The sequence below is a fragment of the Myotis nattereri genome (assembly GCF_964212035.1).
Source record: "Myotis nattereri genome assembly, chromosome: 14".
In the NCBI taxonomy this organism is placed as follows: domain Eukaryota; kingdom Metazoa; phylum Chordata; class Mammalia; order Chiroptera; family Vespertilionidae; genus Myotis; species Myotis nattereri.
In genome coordinates, this window is record NC_138089.1 from 51,053,183 (window position 1) to 51,068,879 (window position 15,697).

General features: G+C 42.4%; 1 protein-coding gene across 25 annotated transcripts in view; it reads left to right on the top strand.

Annotated features, from left to right (window-relative positions):
* ARPP21 (cAMP regulated phosphoprotein 21) overlaps positions 1–15,697 on the top strand; it is a 143,836-nt gene that overhangs the window by 98,989 nt on the left and 29,150 nt on the right. The gene's annotated exons all lie outside the window — the stretch shown is intronic.

Sequence of the window (15,697 nt, forward strand, 5' to 3'; positions counted from 1 at the left end):
CCGGGCGTGCATGCTAAGCGCAGTCTCCACCAACGAGCCTGGAATCCTCTTAGTTTATTTTGAAGCAGAGAGACAACCATACCCCTATCTTCCTAGTTCAGACTTTTTTTTTTTTTCTATTTCAACTTAAAGAGAATTCCTCCCCAGTCCCTAAGGCTAGGGGACCACGCCAGGTTGTTGCTGTCCCGCCCTGCAAAGCCCTGTCTTTAGGAGGCCACTGGCATTGCAGCCTGTGTCCCGGTGCAACTCTGACTCCGCGGCGCCCTGTCCCGAGGGCCACCCGCCTCCGGCCGGAGCTCGGCAGCCACTGTGCAGTGGGAAGGGGGGCCGATGCACTGTACGAGAGTGAGTAGCAGGTCTCACAGTGAACCGGTCTCTTTCCCTACTGTGTCACACTCCTAACGGGATGCCGGGACCCAGAGAGCAGCGACGGCCTGGCAGGGCTGGGGACCGGTGCTGGGGGGAGGTGTCTGTCCCTCCTGCCGACGGCGCCGCAGGGCCCACTGTCATGCTGAAGACCAGACCGCCGGACTGGGGACCCTGCCTTCCTTCCGTAAGTAGGTCCTGTTAGAGCAGTGCCCCCCCCAGGGCTGCTCATCCATGCCTGCTCCGTGGTCTGTCACCGGATTTCTGCACTCAGTGTGTGTATATAATAGCTACAGCTGTGTGTGTGTCTCACACACAGAAGATGTACCATTGTTATAAGCTGTGATAGGAAGTATAGTCCTTGCCGAGGGTTGAGACCAGTCACAGCCACCCCAACATCACTCACGCTGACACCGGCAGCATTTTGTCAGATTGGAGCAATGTTTATGTTCCTCGGTGTTTGGGGGAGCCGTGTGGTCTTCATTTCGCCTCGTGGCCATTTAAAGGCTGTGGGAGAGGAACTAGAGAAGCGTGTAGCATCCAACCAGACGCTGTCTTGTTGCAACACTGTGCCAGTTTGGGAAACATCCTCTGTTGACCTCTGAATTGACGTTATGCCTTTTCAGTAATAAGAAAACGAAAGGTTTCAAAAACTGAGTCGTTTTTAAAAAGAGCATTTGGTATATTTTTCTCTGAGTGTTGGAAAAAGTTTATCATCTGGTGGTAACTGTGTTATCTGTTTCAATATATACTACGGTAATGTGTTGTTTGCATTCTGCACTACCTTATTTTCTTTGGCTAACGTGTATCAAAGAATTAACTTATTCATAATTTCCTAGCTATTGGTCTGAAGGCCATGGTGAAGCCTTGCTTTTGGTTCCTAATGCCTTTAGGAGGAGAAAGGTGCATATCGCTAATTATACAAATATTTCTGAATTTCGTTTCGTGCCATTGTGTAACAGTTTTCTACACAGATATTTCAGTCTTGTGTTAGAGTGCAGTTGATGTATAGGAATGTGGTTATGTATGTTTTGGAACCCATGAAACCTGTAATCTCTGGGTCCATGTGAGGGGCTGAGAAAGTTGGATGGGTGTGTTGACTGGGCAGCAGACTCAGGTTAGGAGCAAGCTCCAGGTTTCCTATGTGATCTCTTTTTACAAAAGAGAGAGAATGTAGGGATGCAGAAGCCCTCCCCCTCTCAGAGAGCACTAGACCATGTTCCGTGGCAGCCTGATGCCTTTGACTAGCCCCGTGTTCCCACCTCATCACGGAAATGCCACCCCAAGGCGAGAGAATGACACTGCGATGAGAAGAATGCCCTGGGAAGCAGTATCGTGCTCGAAATAGAAGCAAGTGCTTTAGGTATGAAGGAAGTGAGTGGCAGCAAATGTGGTCTTGTGGGTGGTTGGGGAGGCGAGAAGAGAGAAATGATACATGAACAGTGCTTCCTCCAGAAGTGAAACATCAGTCTACACACGTGGGCCGAGACCTCTGAGCAACTAGTTCTTGTGGTCATCACAGGTGACAGCAGACCTAAAATCCAGTGCAGTTCCCACTGCGGCGTTGAAGTTGCTGAATGTTTGGGGAGGCAGAGGATGTCCCCTGGCCTCTCTGAGAACCACCTCTGCTAATAAAATCCAGGACCCCACTCATGCAATGTCTTGTGACAACGCATGGCGGCTCCCGGTCCTACAGGTGGCGGCCCTTTTGCTGATTCAGGGACACTGGCTGAGACTTTCCAAAGGGACATTGGCAGAGTTGTTTGGGGGAGCAACTCTTTGTCAGTGGGTTACCTCATGGAGGACATAGCCTCTCTGGATAACGATAAAAACATTTCTTGAAGGAGCTCAAAGATAGGCCCCCTCTGTCTTTAAGCTGACCTTGAACCAGTGTTGGCATGGCACACCCCAATGCCCTGCCTCACCCTTCCTCCTGGATCTGACTCTCTTCCATCTTCTACTGTCACGGACACCAGATTGTAGCATAGCAAATCCAGCTATCATGTGATTAAGCATTAGAACGAGATAGGTTATGTCAGCTGAAGCCAAATGAGATTTTAATCCTAATTTGCTTCTTGGCATCATTCTTAATCTTTATTTAATTACAATAGAAAATGTCCCTCAAATTGCTGTAAGTTACTACATCTTTCTTAAGCCTGAAGAGAATCCATAGTGGAATTTTAGAAAGTGAATTGGATGTTCCATAATTGATCAATAGGAACACTTAAGTGACACTGGGGCCCACTGAGGGGTCAAAAGAGCCTTCTGTGGGTGGTTTTGAACCCTTTACTCTGCGAATGGGTGATCAAGGTGCTAAGCATGTGGCAGGAGCAGCTTATGTTGGTGATGACTATAAATAAAGGCCATGAATGTTAAAAATTTTGGAGAACTTAAGTAGCAGGCATGCAAAATAGTATTTGAACTTTGTAGCTACCTATGTGAGGAAAAGTAAAGCCTTTAATTTATATCTCTCTAATGGAGAAATTGATTATTGTCAATTTGGCATTAGCAGGTACCCACAACATTGGAGGAGGTGGCAATTGAGTTCATTGTTGATAACCAAGACTCCATAGAAAAGCAGTTAGGTTAGAACCAAAAAAAAAATTATGGTTTTCAAATCATTCTGGCTTTGAAAGATTTGGATGTGAGTGTCTTACTAGAGAACAGATTTTGCTCAGTGGTCAGATACTGAAATGACGTGCTGAGGAACAAACCTTCCAGTCCATCTTAGTCAGTTATTATACTGCTTTTAGTTAACAGCGATGTCGCTATGGTTTTACTTTTTTTTATAGGATGTTTATTAAAGCTGGGGACAGTGAAACAAGGAAGGGCCTAGGAGGGGAAATGAGCCTAGGTTGGACTGCTTTGGCTCACTGAGAAGTCAGAGAAAAGGAGGCCTGGGAACAGAGTCAGGGTGTTAGCCTGGGACGAGCTGCCGCTACTCATTGCTTTTACTCTTAATAACATCTTTAAGGCCATAGAAATATTAGCAATAATTATATCCACCATGAGATCAGGATCTCTTATGGGCTAGTGTTTATCAACATTGCAATGTTTACTCCCCACCTCAAAATTATAAAGGAAATACAGCTATTAGCACTCCTGTGTTACAGACAGGTAAACTGTCGCTCGGAGAGGTGGAATAAGTTACCCTGGGTCCCAAGGTTGATGAGTTGAAAGGAGCAGCCAGGTGTTCATTAACCACTTCATAGTAACAACTTAAGCACAGTTACTGGTTCTGTCTTTATTGGTAGCGTGGATGAGCACATAGCAACGTGCATGTTGGAACTAAATAACCAGGCCCATGTTACAGAAGCAGATGATAATTAATTATTCTAATGCACAAGCTGGCTTAAGAACAGAACATATCAGGAACCTGGACTTTTGCTTCCCAATGCACCATGAGCTTCCACATGACTTCCCAGAGCTGGACAACAGCAGATGGCAGAAACATTTATGCATAAATCATACATTGGAAAGGTCAGGGAGAATTCCTATAAGATAGTGGCTCCGACTCAAAAGGAAATATTGTAGCATCATTCTTGGCTCTCCAAAATCGTGGCCATATCCTAAAAGAAAATAAAATGTGCTTGTAAGGTCCTATACACGTTTATAAATGGGTAAGGTCCTATACCAGGGGTGGGCAAACTTTTTGACTCGAGGGCCACAATGGGTTCTTAAACTGGACCGGAGGGCTGGAACAAAAGCATGGATGGAGTGTTTGTGTGAACTAATATAAATTCAAAGTAAACATCATTACATAAAAGGGTACGGTCTTTTTTTTCAATAGTTTTATTCATTTCAAACGGGCCGTAGTTTGCCCACGGCTGTCCTATACACACTTACAAATGGGCTTTTGGGGATGATAAATCATGGTTTGATATCAGAATAATACTGGCATCACAAAATGAATTGAGAAGTGTTTCTCTTTTAATTCTTAAAAATTTATCTTTATTATTGAAAGTATTACAGATGTCCCCTTTCCTCCCCCCTTCTAGCCCACACCCCAGGCCTTCACCACACTATTGTCTGTGTGTATGGGTTATGCATATATGTATGCAAATTCTTGGTTAACCAGTTTTGAAAGAAATTGTGTAAAATTGGTGATAAAGTGTTTGATAGAATATTCCAGTGAAACCATCTGGGCCTGGAGATTTTTGGAAACATTATTGTTTACTTTATATTTGAAGATAATTTCCAGAGCTTTTTAATTATGAATTCAATTAATTACGGTTATAGGACTACTCAGACTATCACATCTTTGCTGACTTTTGGTAGTTTGTGGTAATTGAAGAAGTATCCATTTCATCTAAGTTGTTAGCAGTATGTATTAATAGCTACAGGATATGTTGTGATACCCTGTTTCATTCTTGATACTGGTGATGTTTAAATTCTCGTTTTATTTTTGTCAGTCTTGCTAGCTTTATCAATTTCAATGATATTTGCAAAGGACTAGTTGTTTGTTTCATTGGTTGTTTCTGTTGTTTAACTGTTTCCATTTTGTTGACTTCTGCATTTACCTTTATTCTTTTCTTTCTTCTGCTCACTTTAGGTTTTGCCCTACTTTTTGTAGTTTCTGGAGATCATTAGATTATTGATTTGAAAACTTTTTCTAATGTAAGCATTTAGTGCTATGGGTTTCCTTTTCAGCTCTGCTTTAGCTGTGTCCACACAAAATGAATATGCTACACATAAACATATTCTAGGTGTTTTTAATTTTTTGAGTGGGTTTAGAGATTTTCTGTTATAGTCAAAGAACACATTCTGCATTGTTTAACTTCTTATAAAATTGTTGAAGTTGGTTTTATGGCCTGGGATGTTGTCTATCTTGGTGAATGTTTCATGAGCTTTCTGCTTGTTGTTGTGTGGAGCATTCTATACATGTTAATGAAATCCTGATCATATTTTGTTGTTCAGAACTTATATACTTTTGCTGATTTTCTATTTATTAGTTTTATCAGTTGCTGAGAGGTGCATGTTCATGACTCAAATTATAAGACTTCTAAAAGTTTAAAATGAATCTCAAGGCAAAGTTTGTCCCCAGTATCACTAAGACCCAGGTTGAGAGTTATTCAGAGCATGTTATTATTTGGTTTCATTCCCTAAAATAATATAGAAACATTCCATAGAAAGTCTATAAGGCAAAGGCCCTCTGACCATATATAGCTGATATGTAAGTTCCTACAAGTTGCTGCCTATATCTCTTACTTGCCAAGCTTTCAATACTGCTGCTTAATGCCAGGTAATATTACTTTAGGTTGAGGTAGAATAATAATGTGGATAACTGTTTAAACAGACAACCCAACAGCTCTGCTTTCCTAATAGACCATCATCTTAAGTATCATGAAAATAGAGTACAAAGAGAAGATGGCTGCAGAGCAGGAAGGGCGAAAAACCACAGAACTTGGGTGAATTTTAATGAATTGGGTGAACTTATATCTGTAGTAAGTCATTTGGTGTGGATTCTGAAAAACTGTAAAGATGCCTCTCACCTCTGCTTTTTAAAATCTCCCCTCCTCCCACCCATCTGCTGAATGAGTCATTTAGGGTAAAAGCCAGTTTTATTGAACATTTTTCATGAAAATGTTTTACTTTTCAAAGTATAGTTCAGAACGAAATCATGAAAAGATCCTCTTATAAAAACGCATCAGATTGCAAAATCTCACGTGGCTTCTGCCAGGTTTCTTTAAGCCTGTGGACTTGAATCTCTTGCAGGAGACAATGGTGAGGCCTTTAGAAGTTTTTGAGCTTCTTTTCTCACTCTTCAACACAAGTCTCCCTTGGACTTGCTCTGACACTCTGTCCAACAGCCATCATGAGACCTGAATAGTAGAAATAGAAATGGAGTTCAATCACTCAGTTTTGAGAAATGAGGAAACTGAAGGCCAGCCTCCCACCCAACATGGAATAGCAGGCTCATTTAAGCTGACAGAGTCTGACCTGGGAGATCTGGCCCTTGACTGTGAACTTGGTACCTTCTAACGTGCGGGTTGTAAGGAGAGCACAGAAAGAGAAGTGAAACTTTCCAGGAAACTTGGATATATGTTATGACGCCCCCCTCCCCCCGCCCTTCATTAGAGAGAAGTTGGAGCTTCACCATCATCTCCCCTTGCCTTGACAGAGAAGATGGAAATAAGCCTTCCACCAGGCGTTCTGTTGTCTAGTTAATCAGAGAGAAGAATGATGGGTGAGATAAAGATCGCAAATCCATGTAAAAGAAAGCAAGGCATACAGAGGGATGGGGAGGGAAGAGGAAGCCAGGCCAGGGAGTGTAGACCCTGTTGGTTTTACTTTACTAACGATGATAGGATAACAGCATGATTCAAGAGTCATTCTGAGAAGCTCCCTGACCATTAGGATAGAGATTGCACTGATTCAAACCTTCATTCTAATACCCTGAAAACCAGTGTGTGTTTCTCAAGGAAGAAATACAGAGTTTGAGGGGGTCTGCCTGTCAAAAATACAAACTATACAATAGGACATTTGTTTCAGAGAGGAACAGACGAGTCGAAAGTCCAAAGCGCCTTTTGTCTTGTTAGGTAGAGCAATTGAACTCGAGGTCTCTAAAGCATCCTAACAGAGCTTGTAAATGCTATGCCCACCCTCTCGTGTGGTGTGTGGTTTTTGAGGGAGGGTTTCGGATGCCAGTGCTCCTCACACTTTAATGTGTATATGTGTCTTGCTCAATGCATATTTTGATGCAGTAATTCTGGGGTGCATTCTGAGAGCCTGCATTTCTAGCACACTCACCGGTGATGCTGATGCTGCTGGTCTACCATCATCAGACAATGTGACAGCACGTTCTTAGCCCTGACTGACCTGTATCTATAAGCCATTGCACAAGGAAAGCGCCACCCAAATTCACTCTTTTATTTGACATTATTTGTATTTTAGGCACAAATCTAATACTTCATAGTCATCATATTTTATGAATTATAGCTAGTAAACACTTAGAATTAATGTGTTAATGTTTACAAATGCAAATTATGAGTTAGAAAAGAAATACAGCATGATTCTACTACATAGCAAATACTCATAGTGTTGAAAGAATGAATAATATGTGTACTTATTTTCATGTTGGCATGCATAGGGAATGTAAAGATTTCAAAGGCTAATTGGAAACCTCTCAGCCATTCAATTCAAACATAAATTTTACAGCAAAAACTGTAGTTACATGTTGTGAAATCAAGTAGATAGCCAGCCAGCCAGCCGAACAAACCAATTCACATCAATAAATGAATAAACACGTTTTTCAAAGTTCTAACACCCAAAGAATATGTCATAGAACCTATGAGCCACTTTCAGGGGTACAGTAGGTTTGCAATCATGGGCTTAGCAATTTGGTACTTTCTGTAAATGTAATGTAATAATGCTGCTACCCCAACTCCTGTCAGGTGGCCGAGAATAACCAGGCCCTGGCCACCTTCATATAGCCCCCCTTGTTCACAGCGGGTCTTTCCTTCTAACTGCATAGGAAAGAAATGGACTCGGGGTGTCTCTGGCAGAAAGGTATAATTAGCTATGAAACGTGTATATTTGAAATAGGCCAAACCCTAGTTCCTTTCCCAATAGGTCTGCATGCAAGTTCAATAAATAAGAACACTGTTAGCTTTAGTTGTTCCTTTGAGGTAGAATATTTTTGTGGTGTTAGCATGTTGTTTCCATTAGCAGCTCCTAGGAAGAAGGAAGATTATTAGTGTTCTGAAACACATTTGGAAGGGGGTAAAATGTACCTTAATGGAGTCTATAAATTTGTTTAAGCAGAGCAGTTGCGCGAAGGGGACAGCGAATTCTGGAATTGTAGCTTGGCGTATGAAGCAGTCAATGGAATTGAGAGAGGTTTTATGTTAAGAAACCTTTCTCTTTCTTTGTCCATATGATGCCTTACCTTGACTTTCTCCTGCCTTTGGAATACCAGTGGGACCAATCAGAGAGATTAATACATAGACGATGGGCTTTTCTCCTTTTATCTGAAATTGTCATTCCCAAATTTGATGATTCCCAAATTTGATGATTTTAATACAGACTTTTCCTACATTTTAATATTCAAAGGGCCCATTAATATATTTTTTTAATTTGAGAAAAAATGTGTTACCAATAACCACGCAGGGAAGCAACCCCCAAATTGTTCCACTTGGAAGCCCTGAAGAAGCGGGTTGTACTTTGGGTGTCGGCATCATGATGTTAGTAACAGCAGCGGGTAAATTCGCTGAGAGTTACATGAGGATTTAATTGTCTCATTTCTGTTAACATCAGTGGGAGTCACATGGGTAAGCCCGTGTGGAACATGCTGTTCTGAAAATATTAGTCTAGAAAAGGTTTCTATGGAAATGCTCATGTTTCTTTCATTAATTGGTCTAATTATTCCATTTATGGAAATGGGAATGAAAAGTATTAAACTGAGATTATGGGAAAGTTAACATTATTAGGAGCGATAATAGGAATCATGCTATTTTTAAGCCCGGAAATCAAACAGGTTCCCAAACCAATATAGACGGCAAGGTTCCCTCTGTCCCCTGGGAAGTTAAAAGAAAAGGGATTTATCTAACACATATGGAGTAGCTGCTTTCTAGCACTTTGCATTTCATGTAACTTCTGGTGTTTACATTTTCATTTGTTATGTAGTTAAGCACTACTGGCATGGTTAGGATTCCAACTTTTCTGTAAAGATAGGAAGTAAGGCAGATCATAGCATTATCTATGTTCCTTGTATTATGCAACAGCAAGTGGAAAGCAGTAGCTTAAAATAATTAGAGATGGTAAGAAAAGGTGACAAGATCCGCATAAAAATTCTGGTTTTTGAAAACTCTAACCCTCCTGTTTTTTTCTAAGAAGGAATCTGAATGCTTTAGAAAAAAACTAAAGAACCCAAACACCTTATCCCAAGTGTCAGGTTTACCTAAAGAAAAGTTTAAGGATTTTGTTTTCTCCCTTCCCCGACCCCCCACCCCTGCCTTCCTTTTATTTCGTTCATTTGTTTCCAACAATTTCTGCTGTCAGTTGTCACCTGGATCTATGAGTGACCCCATTTTTCTTTGGAAGCACCCCCTTTTTGCAATTCCTCAGTCTCCATTTCCACCCCATTCTCAAATCTGTTTTCTTATTTTCTGCCTTTAATTATTGACTCTACACAAGTTCTCTAAACTCTTTTTTCTTTTCCTTTCTTCTTATATTAAACAGGCTTTTCACTGCAAACTCTGGGTGTTTTCCACATCATGTTTTAGTTGTCTGCATTTTCCCTTTATCAGTCTCATTTCTCTCCATTCAACACATTCCTCTGCATTATGAGACAAGACACTAAAATCTAACACTCAAATGCTTACAAAGAACGTGCAGAATTTTCCCCACCATCTAGACACAGAGCACAAAGAGTATTAGCTGTTTATCTCCTGCTCACCTTGATGTTCTGGGAGCCAGCGTAAAGTTAGCCCTCAGGATTTGGGATTTCACTTAGAGAGCTGTGGTGATAAAAGAGTGAAGAGCATCTTGAATGATGTTACTTTTATCTTGCTTTCCAAGTTCAAAGATACAGTGGTATCCACAGAAAAATGGTTAGGCTTTCAGCTGGTGTTTAAATGAGTCATTTCCAAGGGGTTCACGATTGCTTAAAATACCACTGCTCCAATTTTGAATGGAAAGCAATTTGCAAATCAGTAACTGGAAAGGATTCTACCCCTGAAGTGAGGAGCCCTGAAAAACTTGCTCTTGAAAGCTATTTCATCTTCCCACTGTCTTCGCATGTGGCTACTTTCTGCAGGGACACAATGTAAACCCAGCCAAACCTCCACCCTAGCTTGCCCTTTCCTCAAATCATCAGCAGGAAAACAAAACTGGAATCAGCCCCACCAGCTCTAAAATGCCAAGGGCCCTCTGTCCCAATGAGAGGCACATGAACGTTACGGTTCTGGAGCCAAGCAACAAGGCCTGTCACCCAGGAAGGCTACAGGGTTGTGTGTGCCCAGGAGAGTCAGTGTAATTCCTTTAACCCACAGGGACTCACGGGCCCTCTTTAGGGCTGCGGGGGCTCGCACGTCGGGCTACTAATGGACCCAGGGGTCACGGCAGAGGCTTTTTTGCACACGCTCTCTCATTGACTACATGTTAGCAGCGTGCTCAAGCCGTCACACTCACACTGTTGTCCAAATCCCCGTTGTCGGCCTCCCTCTGTGATCTCATCCAGGTGCTCTCCACAGCTGTCAGCCCAGCCTCCCAGGCTGCAGAGATGGTGCTGCCCTTCACGGCCTCCCGCCAACCCCTGATTGGCAGCTGACATGTCCCTGATCCCCACACCCCTTCCTTGGGGGCTCCCAGAGACTCATTAAAATTGCATCTTTCAGGTTCTCTCAGATGTTCTGACTGTGTTGGTTTTGTTTTTTTTGTTTTTTTTGCAGTAGGTCCAGCACCGTTGCACTTGCTATGAGCTATGGTGGGTTATAACTGTTTCGAGAATAAAAAAAAAATGACAGAAAGAGGGGCCAGAAGAGAGCCAAGAAATGCAGGACGCTGTAATGGAGTACACACGCCATGGAATTGTAAGACTAGGCAGTAGAATCTTTCAAGCTTAGCTCCAAGTAGGTTTGCATGCATTTTTTTTTCTCAAGTAAAACAATTTATAAACAAATATCACTCTAATCGTTCCTCTAGGCAAGGACAGTGTTAACCAGAGTGTGTGGTATTCCATTACAGAAGTCCGAGTGCTCTTTAGTGAATTTTGATGGAGACCTTGATTTCCCCAATTAGGATGCACTAGATCTATCTGGTAGGAAAGGCTCAGCTTTTACTGGGAAGGTGAGTCAAACAGAACAATCTGAGGACAAAAACTAAATCAGAGAGAAAAGCACCTGCCATAGCTAAAAACTGCATCAATTAGGAGAAAGAAAAGACAGTCCTAATGTTAATTTTGTTGTTTAATAGTGTATGTGCGCGTAACTTTTTATAAATTGTGAAAACAACACAACTGTTGTTTTCAAGAGTACTTACAGTATTTTTTTTTTTTTAAAAAAAAACAAAAACAAAAACTCCCACTACCACAACAATGAATTCTATTTTTGCTTCTTTTTTTTCTGCCTTTGAGCTTATGTTTATGCATGTTACAGACACATACCTGTACTGAAACCATAGATCATGCCACATTCTTATTAATGCAGCATTTTTATCTACTCAGAAATCTTCATTATAACTGAATCTTCCAACATTTGTGTGACACTGTTTTGGGGGAAGTAAAACTGCATTTGCAGATGGCATGCATGCTTACCTAAAAATTTCAAAACAGCCTACAAAAGTACTAGTACTAATAAGTGAATTTGACAGTGTAACATGCAGGAATTCATTGTATTTTTATAGACTGGCAGCAAATAAATGGAAAAATTTAAATATCAGTTTGTAATCATATGTGACACAACGTTAGTAACAATAATTAATCACCCCACCCCCAACCTCATAGGTCCAGGGAGGCCCAGCACATTGCCTTGACCCCTCAACCTCATAGGTCCGGGGAGGCCCAGCACATTGCCTTGGTCATGTGGGACCCCCCACCAGTCCCTCGGAGAGAAGCAGCAATTAAAACATGAAATGTTTCTCGATGTAGTCCCTGTGCTCCTGGTTTCCTCCCCAAGAAGCAAGCACATATTTGGGGTCGGGGGGTACTAAGGCTTTCAAATCTCTCATTTATCTCTTTTAACTTCTATACTCAACAAGTATTTCTTATTCTTATTGGCTTTGCTGCTGCTTTTCCAATACAGGGACAACTCTACAGAACTTCAGGGTACTTTTTCCTCCTCCTGTCAACCATTTTTGTCTCTTTAATTTTCCATTGTTAAAAATGACACAGTGCAAGGAGCTCACACTCTGCGTTAAGCTCTACCTCCAGAGCCTCTGAATAGACCACACAAAGGAGGTGGTTTCCTTGGCAACAGGCATGTTGGAAAAAATCCCAGGGAAACATTTGCTCCCCACCTCCTTCCCTCGTGCCCCTCGCACTGCTGACTGCCAGGCATGGAAACCACTCTTGAGATGAGAGCCAGTGCTTTTGATCGGTTTCGCCACGGGCTGTAAGACCCCACTGCCAACCACTTGCTCTGTTCCCCGTTAATGAAAACAGTTCAGCTCTGAAATGGGCATGTTCTCACTGTTGCCTTGAGCTTTTCTAAACATTCAAATAGAAAGGGAAACTGGGTTTTAAGAAGTTTGTGTATGTGTCTGAATGTGGTTGTCCAGATGAACTAAATTTAAATGACTACTGGCCCTTATTTTTACATTTAATTTTGGTCTCTGAAATTTGTATAAAAGGTATTTTTTAAACTCTGGCAGGACACAATGTCATGTTGGATAACTCCTATAAAAATTAATGTAGTACTTGGCAGACAGAACATATGACACAATGATTTAGTGTGCTGCTAACTAAGTCCCCATGAGCTCAAACACTTAAAAATAGACATGTGCATTTATAGAAGGTGAATCTTAAGCAGTCTAATTTCAGGGACTTCACTCAGCAAGTATGCAGAACTCACTGATGCGATTTTAAGTCCTAAGCTCTCCCTGTGCCCCTGGAACTCAATAAACCTGTAGCAGTGGATCCAAAGCTCAACTTCTTCTCAACCCACTTTCTCCCTCTTAACAATGATAGAAAACATGCGTATAGAGTCGTTGATTTCTAAATTATTCTGTGGCTGAGCTTGTTGGTTGCTGAAGGATACTGAGCCAGTGGAGGCTACCTCTTCTTTTTCCTGGTCATCAAACTACCTGTTCACTTCGGAACATCAGGAATTTAAGAATCCACCAATAGATTAACCTCTTATTCATAACAAGTAGAAAAGGTAAGAGAGTGAGTCTCTGCCCTGGTGGTGAAAACAATTGAAATTCATTTCCTTGCAGTTTAAGATGCTAGAAGTCCAGGATCAAGTTGTGGGCAAGTTCGGTTTTTCCTGAGTCCTCTCTCCTTTGGCTTTAAGAGCCTGCCCATGCTTTTTAAACTGAGGGAATGAAGAAAGATACTGAGAGCAGAAAGCCAGTGTGCTTTGCCATCGCGTTCTTATCATGTTTTCAGCCAACCCTGGCACTTGAGATTGTTTTACCGCCAAATGGAATCAACCAGAACACAAACAGAAGTTCTCCCAACTTTGCTTCTTCCCATTTTGAGCCACTCAGTGCTGCAGGAATTACATCATGCCCTCAGCAAGTAGCTGGAATATACAGAGGTGGGCAAAGGTAGGTGTACAGTTGTATGTGAAACAGTTTATTCTTGTATATTATCCATGATTAATAGATATTTTCCATACAAACCACTGTAAACCTACTTTTGCCCCACCCTGTATTGAGCATCACATTGTATCTGGGAGGGTGTTTATAAACAGAGCTGCAAAACCTAAGGACACACTCAGATTTATTCAAGGGTCTATGAGAAACAGCCAATGAAAAGCTTTCTTTCCCCCTCCCCCCCCAATTTGTTGTGCTTATTGTTGGTCTGTGGCGACAGTAACTGACTATAAATTATGTGGGTTGGTAATGCCAGCTCTCAGCAACCAGGGAGCTCTCTGCCTGTGCCACTCCCCTGGGGGCCCTCGGGTCTCTGGTCCTGTCCTGGAGACTGGCGACATGAATTCTGTCCACGCGCCTGGTCATGACAGCCAGCACTTCTACGGCGACAACTGCCGTCTGGCTCTTTCTGCTAGATTTGTAGCAGCAGCCTCGGTTGGTTTGGGAGGAGGGGAGAGTCTCCAGGGAAGCCAGAACCCCTGTGAAATCTCCACAGATGGCTTGATGTTGGGAGCTCACAGGTGCAGAGGTAGGAAAAGAAATCATCTGGGAGCCTGATGCCTTACAACTGCAGGTGAACCTCCTCAATTCACTAGAACTGCATCACATACCTGGACGAATGTGGGGGCATCGTGAAAGCCCAGGGAAACTCTTAAGTGAAAGACCCCTCCTTCGGAAAGGTGGTGATGTAACATAAATGCACAATCGTGGCTCCTAAATTATTGTTTCTAGAGAGATGTTGCCCCTGCGTTACCACGGAGAGGGGAGCTTACTAGTGTACGAAATGCAGGTAGCCTGCCTGAGTGGCTCAGTTGGTAGGAGTGTCAACCCATGCACCGAAAGGTTGCCAGTTCAGTCCCTGTCAGGACTCATACCTGGTTTGTGTGTTCCATCCCGGGTCAGGGAGCTTACAGAAGGCACCCGATCAATGTTTTTTGGTTTTTGTTTCTCTCTCTCTCTCTCTCTCTCTGCCTGTCCTTGGGTGAATATTAAATAAATAATGCAGATAGCTAGATTTTCCTGAATTGCTGAGGGCTGGGCACCACCTCTCCCCAAGCACTGTATGTTAGATGCATTTCTCCAGTATCTTCAAAGAGGTGTTTTGTTTTGTTTTGTTTTTAAACTAAGTAGAACTCATTCTAATACTCAGATCAGCTTTTCCAAAATGCATCCTCAAGCAATTAATATGCCATTAGTATTTAAGAATGCTGGCCTAAAGCTAATCCACTTCAAGAATTCTTTTGATTTGCTTCCTTCCCTGTGTTCTAAAGAATCCACGGGGCAGAGTACCATCCGGGTCAAATTGGAGGCACATTTCCTTTCATATGTTTAAAGGTATCTCTGTTGTCAGGAATACCATCCGATACAGCAGATGTTGGCTTTCTGTATGTTTAGGGATGTGTTCAGAGATGATTAAGATTAGGAGGTGGCTAAGGAATTAGATGTAGGCAAGGTGCTTGAAAAAAGGACACCTGGCCAGCCTTTTTGACTCCTTGTAAGACAAAGCTACTGGTAGGGCCTCTGCACCTTTACAGCCTTTCTTCTTATCCATTAATATCGTGCACACGAAGGCAGGGACTTTCTACTGGAGAACAGCCTTCCTGCACCACCCCCTCCTCCTCTCTGCGCCTTGATGCCCATGAAGGTGTCCCACTGAGGCTGCCAGCCAAGCTGGTGTTCTACTCTGTTTCTAAAGAGCACATTTTAATATGCTCAGGGGGGAGGGGGAATGATCTGAGTGGAATGAAGAACCAGTGTGATTCTTTATGACGCAAAGTGACAGACAGTGGAAGCTAAGGTATGGTGGGGATATCCACAATATCTTGTTATGGTGATGCTGTTAGGGAAGGGCATTATGTGGAGAGTGGGACACTGGAAATATTAGCCAAAAAGTTGGTTCAGGGTATATCATGAGTTCTGTTTCAATACAGGTTTAATTCCCAAGTGAAAGCAGAACACTGGTTTTGCAGCCAGACATTGATTAACTAAGGAAGTGTTTATGGAGCCCCTACTAAGCCCAGGCAGAAATCCAGTGATATCTGGAGACACAGACCCAGTGTCATCCCTCACTGAAGCC